The sequence below is a fragment of the Enoplosus armatus genome, chromosome 3 (genome assembly GCF_043641665.1).
Source record: "Enoplosus armatus isolate fEnoArm2 chromosome 3, fEnoArm2.hap1, whole genome shotgun sequence".
Taxonomy (NCBI): domain Eukaryota; kingdom Metazoa; phylum Chordata; class Actinopteri; order Centrarchiformes; family Enoplosidae; genus Enoplosus; species Enoplosus armatus.
In genome coordinates this window covers 3,471,762-3,481,455 of record NC_092182.1, presented here as the reverse complement: position 1 = coordinate 3,481,455, position 9,694 = coordinate 3,471,762, and positions in this window count along the sequence as shown.

Below are 9,694 nucleotides of genomic sequence, written 5' to 3'. Positions count from 1 at the left end.
CTTGATCTTGGCCATAATGAAAAAAATACTCTAATACAACCCAGACCACAGCAAGAGAGACATACCTTATTAAGTGGTGGGCACACTGAAGTGCTTCCCTTGCTGGCCATCACAGCATGCTTCTTAACCATAGTGACATGGCCACAGAGAGCCAAAGTCACCAAAACCCAGATGTTCTATGGCCACAGTGTTAGCATGATTGATGGCGCGGAAGAAATGCAAAAACAATGTTGGCCTAAAGAAGATGGTGAAGTGTAAATGTGTGCAGTTTGGACTTTTGGACAGGCTTCTTCCTGGGCATAGACATGAAAGAAATGCTGCAGATCAAGGCATTAAGTTGAACTAACTTTTATTCAGTATATTCAACTTAACATGACATAAACTGATCACTGAGACGGCGTCCATGTGGACAGGAGGAGCTGGGAACCGCCAACCCTGTGATCAGTGACGACCTGCTCCATAACGAAACATCAAGGTAATGGACCCGATTGGATGGATGTGTTGTCAACTTTAGCATGTGCTGAGGCGCTGCGACTTCTCCAATAAATACTCCCTGAAGGTATGAGATGGTTTTGAGATAACGATGGTGTGATTTCACCCTCTCACATAAATCTCCCAGCAAATTCTTCTCCCGGACAGGCAGCTAATAGTTCAAATTACACCTGCATACCTCACGTTAGAAGGTTTTCTGATGCTGTCTCTCTTTCTCTGTCAGTGTGTGTTGTGAGTGTGAAGGGTTAAGGGGGCAGGTTGGCTTGATAATAATGCGCCCCGCTCACAGAACCCAGGAGAAGGCTGGCTTTAGCCCAGTGCCCGGCCCTCCCAGGCCTCTCTCTCAAACTCCCAGATCTCTTCAGCATACTTTTCATATTAAAAGAAAACAAGTTACACAAATGAGACAGATGGTTCTTGTTTGTGATGACAGTTGCAATTCTTTCTCCCCCGGCCCTCCTCCCCCTCTTCTCCCCTCTCGGCTTTCCTCTGGTGTCTCCGCTATTTTCCGACCTGAAACGGCCACGTTTGCACCGTCAGTGGAGCGGGCGTGAGAGTCGGGCTCGTGGGCATTGAGACACCTGGACACCTGGCCCCACATCTGGGCATGGCTCATACAGGTGCAGAGGACTCTCTATTAACTCACTGTATTTTACCTGTACACTGCTTGTATGCTTGATGTCATTTCCACCACCAAGTGCACATTAAGTCAATCAGACGGTGGGTAAACTGGGATTTTTTTTTTTTCTCTTCATACACAACAGTGTCTTCTATGAATTGTGTTCTCATGCTACTATTTTGCATTTAAAATATGCTGTCAGCACAAATTAAAGCAATTGCAAGTACGATAAAGGGCATGAGCCATTAACCTGCACCCTTGTGACTTCTGCTTTGCGATATGAACGACACAATTTCCTGAAGCTTAAAAGGTATCTCGCCAACACGGCTTAACTGCATATGAACATAATTCTTAGGAGAAAATAGGCTTATTGTCATATGGCTTAGAATTTACCTCATATATTATCTACATAAATGACAGAGCAAAAATCTGGGTAGCAAGCTGACAAAGAGTTATGTAGGAAGGGGTGGGGTGGGGGGGTGACACAAAGCAAAAGGAATGATATAAAAGATGAATAATGGGGGAGTTGGTGGTTGACTTTGAGGAGTGATGTAGGCGATCCACAGTTTACTGTCTACATTCCTGCGCTCTCTGTCGGTGTCTGTCTGTCATGGCCAACAGCAGTTTACTAGTACAATCACTCAGCTACAAACAGAGAGCTGCAGCTCTCAACAATTATTCAGTTTTCCTATTTAACAAAGTCTAAACACATGACTTAACCATGCTAGTGGTGTAATCTGTGGGTGTATCTTCAATGGGACATCCTCACTCACTCCGGTGTCATTTTAAGGAATCTACTCATGACGCCCAAGCCTATCAACTGTCCATAAGTAACAGTATATAAGTCTGGTGACTGCTGCTCCAGAACTAATTATGGAAGTATTATAGCATTAGGGCATCGTAGAATGTGACAAACAGAAATAACACCGTTGAACAATTAAAATATTACATTACTGAAAGGACAGAACAGACGTGAGGGAGGAATAAAACCAGCTATGAATATTCTGAATAAAATCTATAGACTAACACAAGTAAGCCCATAGACACAAGCGGCAAATACCTTGTAAAGACAATTACGAGTCATACAAAAGCATTAGATAATAAAGCTTTAAAATGACTAAGGGGTATGAACTAATCTAGCTTGAGGGCAGTTTGCAGTTCATTCCATCCAATGTCCGTAATCAAGTGCAGACAGCAAAGTTGTCTGAACAATAGTTTAAAAGACAGACAGCCTTTAATTCTATACAGGAAGCCTAATTGCTTTTTTAATTTTTGAGTCAAATGTTGAATATGAATCTTAAATGATAGTTCCTACGTATTCCTAAGAATGACTAGAAAAACGTGATATGGATACCACTTAAAGTTTTAATGGCAGGATAGTCAGAGACAGTAGTGGATGTGAAAATTACCACGCACTTGGTCTTATATGCATTTAAAACAAGTCTATGATCAAGGAGTGATAATTGGAAAGCATCAAAGGCAGACTGAAGATTAGTTAGAGCCTGGATTGGGGAGGAAGCTGGTGCACATAAAATTGTATCATCTGCATAAAAATGTATATTGAAGTACTGATTAGGAAGAATAATCAATAATCAGTGCCTTCATTGTCGTGGTTACAAGCAGAAAACTAAATAAACACCACGGATTGTGCTATAGAAAACACACTGACCTGTGTCAGTCCTATGTTTTGTTTAACCATCCATCCACACCGACCTCGGTACCCTTCGCTCTATGTGGACTAGAATTTCCTCAGTTTCAATTTCCATGTCACGGGCTGGAGGACAGAGGAGTGAGGACGGGAGGACGCAGGACTAAGACTAAAACTTTGCATATACACAGATGCAATATTTGCATCAGATTTACAAAGCTGTGCACATGGGTTTGTCTTAAACTGTGTGCATTTAATGAGCATGGTTAGTGGTCAGAGAGCTGAAATACTTGCAACCATAAAGACTTCAAATGACCTAAAACAGCTCTGGATTAAATGGTGGACAGAGAGACCTTCGGGCCTGTTTTTCACATCTATCCATACAAACTCACAGCGGGAGCTTTTCATTGTAGGTAAAGCCAAACACTCACCTCAAGCTATTGCAGGCTACATTGTATCCCAGCATGGACAGATCAGATAAGGGTGGACCAGACAGAGAAGGAGGAACACTGAAAGTGACAGCATGGTGGATCAGGCTGTTGATGAGGGCTTTAGCTGCCGCAGCTTCGTCTCTGGATGCTGGTATGGAGGATCACTGTGAGCTCACCTCTCCACACACACTCGGTGGTCATAGCCATGTGTCTGTCATCGGGGATATTTCAGCTAAACTGCATGAAACTTTTCCTTAACACCTGGACATTAAACACACACACACACAAGTGAAGATGTGTGTGTGTGTGCGTATATAGGTGTGCGTATGCGGGTGAAAAGAGTTGGAGCATGTGTGCTACATGTATCTATTAGCCAACAGCAATCTGCTGTGTCAAAATAATCCTTGCAGTGTCCAGCAGTAGTGTCAGACATGTACTCCTCATTATTGTAGGATACACACACATACAGCTGTTTCACAAAATGGAAAAAGACATCACAAGGAGTACACTGCTAAAAAAAATAATCATCTTTGTAGCAGCAGCAACACAATGAAACCAAAATGTGTTTGTACTTTCTACATTTTTTAATCGAGAATGAAATAGAAGATGTACGGCGTAAATCGTTAATCAGTCAAAATTTGGTTAATTATTAACATCCCTAACCTTAACATATACAACAACAAAAAACTATCTGAATGATTCAATACCAATAGAAGCACATGAGAAAATCAGTTTCTTCTTTGGGTTAACAAATCATTTAAAAGCTGCATTTCCTCCGCTGTCGTCTGAAAAACAAGCGGTTTTTACAGGAATATGTCCAACCGCACTGGCCCTTTCTATCACTTGAACACACACTGTGGATGGGAGAAGCAGCGCAGAGCTCAGAGGGACACGGGACACCTTTACGTTCATATTGTAGCTGAGAGATACACTTTGCAATATGGCTGAGCTAAAAATAAAGATGGGCCCTCTCCCTTTTCTCTTTCTCCGGCACCTCCACCTACCTGCTGGAGAGCATTTAGCCAGGCAGACTGGGCCAAACCTGCACCTCTACACCACAGCCAACGTCTACATGAAAAGCACATTGAGTTCCATGTGTTGGCAGGAGCTTTGGACACTGGAACAGCAGCAACCGTCAAAGGTTCAGTACCAGCACGGCTAAGCAGGCTGCGTCCTAGCTTCCAGCGAGCGTTGGAGATTTATTTTCATGCACACACATAGCAGGCATGCCCTCACACCGTATATAGCTGAGACTTCTGAACACTGATTTATCGCTGAGCTCTGATAAACTGCTAAAATCCTCCAAGTCCGTATCTTGTGCAAATCATCATAAAATTGTCTCATAAAAGTGGGTGCGGTGCACACACAGGCAACTCTCTGCCAGCATTGCGCATGCTCGTATGTGTGTGTGTGTGTGTTTCAGGTTTCTTAAGTGTCCTGGTGGGTTGCATGGTCATGACATCCCCACCTACGCCTGTACGTCCCACCCATTGGAGACGCTCCGGTTCGATGATGATTAGACGACCCCAGAGGACAAAACATTTAGACTCATTTGTCAAACATTATGAAGACCAATGAAGGCCAGGTGGTGTCTCTCATTTCTGTGTGGCTGAGGTGTGTGTGTGTGTGTGTGTGTGTGTGTGTGTGTGTATAATATTTCAGCAGAGAGGAATGCCCTCCGTTCAGCCTGTGTGATAATTAATGGCTGTCAGCATTTCTTTAGCGGAAGAAGGTGCTGACAGACAGCACTCCAGAAATGCAGGGAATGTGTGAACGCCTCACAGGGTTGGATGAGGGAGCCGAGGGTGGGGGGCGGGCGGGGGTGGGGGGTGTACAGTGCAACATCCCTCCCAACCGTCTGTGGCAGATGATCCAGGTCACCAAATCACCCTCATTTGCTGCCATGTGAGGAATTCCTGGACATCTGTGTAAGATGTGTGAAAGTGATAGTGATCTCTCAACACCAACTTTACAGCAATGCACACGAGTGTGTGTGTGTGTGTTTGGTGGAGGTAATGGTTAACCTAACCCAAATCCCTTTATTATTGTGAGCCTCAGCCAGCAGCAACAAGAGGACGCACTGCCAGGTGTGTGGACAATCAAACAATCAAGTGTGAAAGGCATATTTGTACCTCACACACTGAAGCTCTGTCTGTCATGTGGCGTTCATCATGTTCACAATGAAAAAGATAGAGATGGAAAAGAAACGTCAGTGGTTCTTGTTCCGTGCTTCTATTGTTCTCCAGGCGCTTTGCTTCGTGTTGTTGTCAGCGTGGTTCACGGAATATAACTTGAATTTAACAGTTGGAAACAATTAAGATGACTTGTCTCAATAACTATGTTGTTGTTTTTTTGTCTCCAAAGTATGATTTATTCAATAAATGAGGGAGAGAGATCCCACAAAAGGTCCAGCATTAACTATACTTTTTTTTTCTTTTTTACATTAAGGAAAAACACAAAACTGTTTGCAACTAACTTAAAGCAAAAGTATGTTAACTATTTACACGCAAGTTTGTTTCTAAATTGAAATAAAATAGCAGTTATGTCGTATGAGGTTTGGTTAACTTTAGGCAACTGAAACTACTTAAAAGTTCGTCATCTTCATGGTAAATTAAACCCATGTTGAAGTCACGTGCTTTGGGAACCCGAACCCCAACAGGACGGCGGGAGCAAACTGGCCTGGTGCAGTTCAGTATTTTATTGCAATTAAATGGGCTTACAGGCAGGTACAGGAATGTAGGTAGGCATGTCTAAGTTCGGGTGGGGGAAAAAAAAAAAAGCTCAAAAGAAAAAGACAGGAACATAGCAACGAAATGAACTGGCAGTGGAACAAAGGACGTAGGATTTGTAGTGAGCGGCTGATGAGGGGATTGAGAGCAGGTGAGCAGCTGAATGAGCAAGTGTGGGGGAAAGTGCTGAGGGCATCTGGTGGACGGCTCGAGGATGGCAGGTCTGGAAAGTATGAAGGAAGCACACGGCCTGGGAGAGGTGAGCGGGGGCGGGGGGGCAGGAGACGGGGACAGATAGGGTACATCCCAAGCCTCTTATTTGGTATTTTCTCGACCCTTGCTTGAACCGGACGTCGTTCTGGTCCGCCATCTTGCAGGCCGTCCCCCAAAGCTCTTAATTCTGCTCCGAGGGGGCATCTCCGAGGGGCCAAGAGCGAGGACAGACGACAGCGGCCTTCCCGGGAAAGACTTTCAGTGTAAACACTCCAACCCCTACCTGAGTGAGAGACACTACAGGTGTTAAGTGCCCGTTATTTTCTTCTTTGCGATGAATACGCTGTCATTCAGACGCGCCCACATTGAGGACTCCAAGGAGCAAAGAGTTTTAACGCAAGACGGGGATCCTAAACATCGTTTCTTCCACAACCTGTTTGGTTCTGTCATAAATAGATCTCACCAACAACACCCTCCCAGCATGCAACATAATGATACTACTGTAAGTTCATTTGAGATCCTTACATTTACAAGGTATATTGCAATGTTTGTATTGATCTCTGCATCACAGATAGCCGGTTGTCTGTGTCCCTGCTGCAACTGCTTGTAAGTAACAATCATTTGTTCTCCGCAAGAGCAGTTAGACCCCTCCTTCACAGGACTCTACCATTCTAAAGCAATTAGCTGTTTCTATGACAGAACTTTCCCTCACAGTTAGCGGTCTGTGAGAGCCACAACCCAAAGTCACTAAATGTTCTCTAATGGCTTCATAACAATATTGTAACTTGGAACATGGAAAAGAAGAAATTCTTTCCATGTCTCTGCTTGAATCTTGAAGTACAACACTTCCTTTTCTTATTAGTTATCTGCTATGAAAAGAAACGCTTAGAAATCTGTGATGAAACCGACTGTGTGCCAGAATACGGCTGCAAGAGTTTGCCATTCAGTGTCTTCAAAAAACAAACGCTGAATCGGCCCATAAAAGACCCCAGCCTCCGGCACTCTGGGTTCAGGTGTGTCACCAAATGACAGGAGGCAACAAACCAATACGACGACGGGACCGCTTCGTTTCAAATGTCAAATGATTTTTGTGTTTACGCGAGTGGTTGTGTAGATGAAGCACCAGATCATGTTGAAAATCAAGCATCAAATTCAAGCATATTCCCACCCTTGAAGACGTAATGTTCAAGGCCTTGCACGAACCCTGCCCGTAATGTTTTTTATTTTTTTATCATCAATGTTGAATGATCAGGATGAGCCTGATACTAGCAATCAAACATCATGGGGTCCAGAGGCCACGCTGACAGACAGAGCCGCACACAATCTATAGCCATCAGTGTGGCTCATTCAAACTAGTGACCAGATAAGCTCTTTGTAACCTGACAGACAGACGATGGGCACAAACACAACAACGCACAGGGCCAGAGTGGGACTCATTTTCGACCTGGGAGTTTCACGCATCAGAACAGCTGGTCCCCACCAAGAACCATGGCACGGTTCTCTGCAACCACCATGTCCACAGATCGCTGTCTCTATTCCTCACGTTGATGGCCGACTGGTCGTAAAAGCCGTAATATTAAAGGCAGTCCCTGGGTAATGAACTCATATCCCACCGTTGTTTTGATGTTTCCAAAGATGTAAACTTGCACAAATGAACGCGCTGAGATATGCGCTTTGTTAAGGGCCGTGCGTGTCACACAGCTCCAGGGAGAGAGGTTCCCAGCATATGTTACCACAGTAACTGACCCAGAGTTAAAGTCATCTCCGTTTCTAGAACTGAAAACCCAAGAGTTTCCCTCATCTCAGGGTCAACTAACTTTTTTTGGGTTTTTTTCCCCCCACTTAACCCGCTTTCTGGAATACACCGCAGGTTCGCCATGTCATGTCTGATCAAAAGGTGGTCTAAAAAGCGGGCCACTCTCATCCCCCAGTCCGCATCAGCTCAAGTTTCCCCCCCCCTGCGGCAGGGAAGCCATTCCGCAGCATTATAAATAATTGAATTTCAGATTCCTCAAAAATCACAACATCCATATGTGGCAGGAGCTGGGGTTGCTTGGTAGTAGGGTCAACTACGCCACCTAGGGGAATTCCACCCCAAGGAAATGATGAAGAGATTTAACCACTTTAGGGACTCAAAAAGGTTCACACAGGCTCGAAAACACCGGACAAGAGACGTGATTCCAAAAATAGATCTACATTTTATTATAATAATTCTCTTTTTATGATGACAGTTGACTCTAAAATACAAACTGGCACCGCAACACTTTAGCTGTGCATAGATATTGCACGGTGTCCCTTATAGGCCCATTCATTAAATAAAAGACAAAAAGGAGCAAGGCTTGTCCACAGTGTCTCCCTGCCGAGCTGAGGCAGAGGGGTAGTAACACAAAGAGGGCAATTCGTACCAAGAAGACTAACTTTGACAAGCGCCTACTTGATTTGGCTTAGACGGAAGACCCATGTTAGCTTTAGCTGAACTTCACAGCGCATTTTCACCCAGAGCAACAAATGTGGATTTTGCGAAGGTTACTTTGTACTAAATCTTAGGAAGCTTGACGGGGGGGGGGGGTCAATTTTAGTGCAGATTTTCCTTTATTCGCCAATCAAGTGCCGCTTCTGAACCTTCTCCTCTCTAGGGGAAGAAACAAGGTGTTAGACTTGTCTTCTCTCTCTTTCTGTGTGTGTGTGTGTGTGTGTGTGTGAGCATGTGTTCGACAGCTGGCAAGATCTTGCACCATCTTAAGCTGTACCAGGTATCACTGACGAACGTACATAAATTCAATTCTGCACACACACACACGCCACATAAGCAAAGGCTCGCACATACCCAACAGTGTTGAGGGAACAGAAGCCCTCCTCTTGCAAATGTCAGTTACAAACATGATTAATTAGCCATATGCACATTTGCGAGACGTTTATAGAACGTCGGACCAGTTGATCATGAGCGAATAGACAACAGTTGCACCGTTGTTACGTTAGCTAACAATATACTATACAACAGTGCCGCTCAAAAAAGGATTACATTGTCTCTTAATAGGTGAACTCAATGTCAGTTATCATGCCAATAATTAATTAATTAATGTCAGTTTAACTGTACTGTTAAAGCCTGAACAGTAGGGGGAGACATCTACCTCAAAGAAAAAGAGCAGAACTGACCAGACAGCTGTATTTGAGAAGCGTTCAAAGACACTGGAAAAATTATACTTGTATGATATATTTGACATGGTGAAACTTTACACAACTGGAGCTAATATTAAAAAGGAAAGGTCAGCTTCGTTGAGAAAGCTAATTGAGCAGTTTGTGGGTTCCTAACTGTGGCGTCTGTGCACCCACTTGCAGTATGTAATTTTGGCAATCAACTCAAGTCATCTCAGCTCAGTCCCTTTACTGCAATGCTGTTACATTGTGCCCGCACAACAAAAACAGAATTCAGCAACACGTGACAGACACGCACAGAATCAAAAGTGAAATTGGTAATAAAATAAAAACAAATCTGAATGCATTTTACACAACAGCGTAGGTAAAAACTTGAAACACTAGTAAAAAAAAGGCACAACAGCAA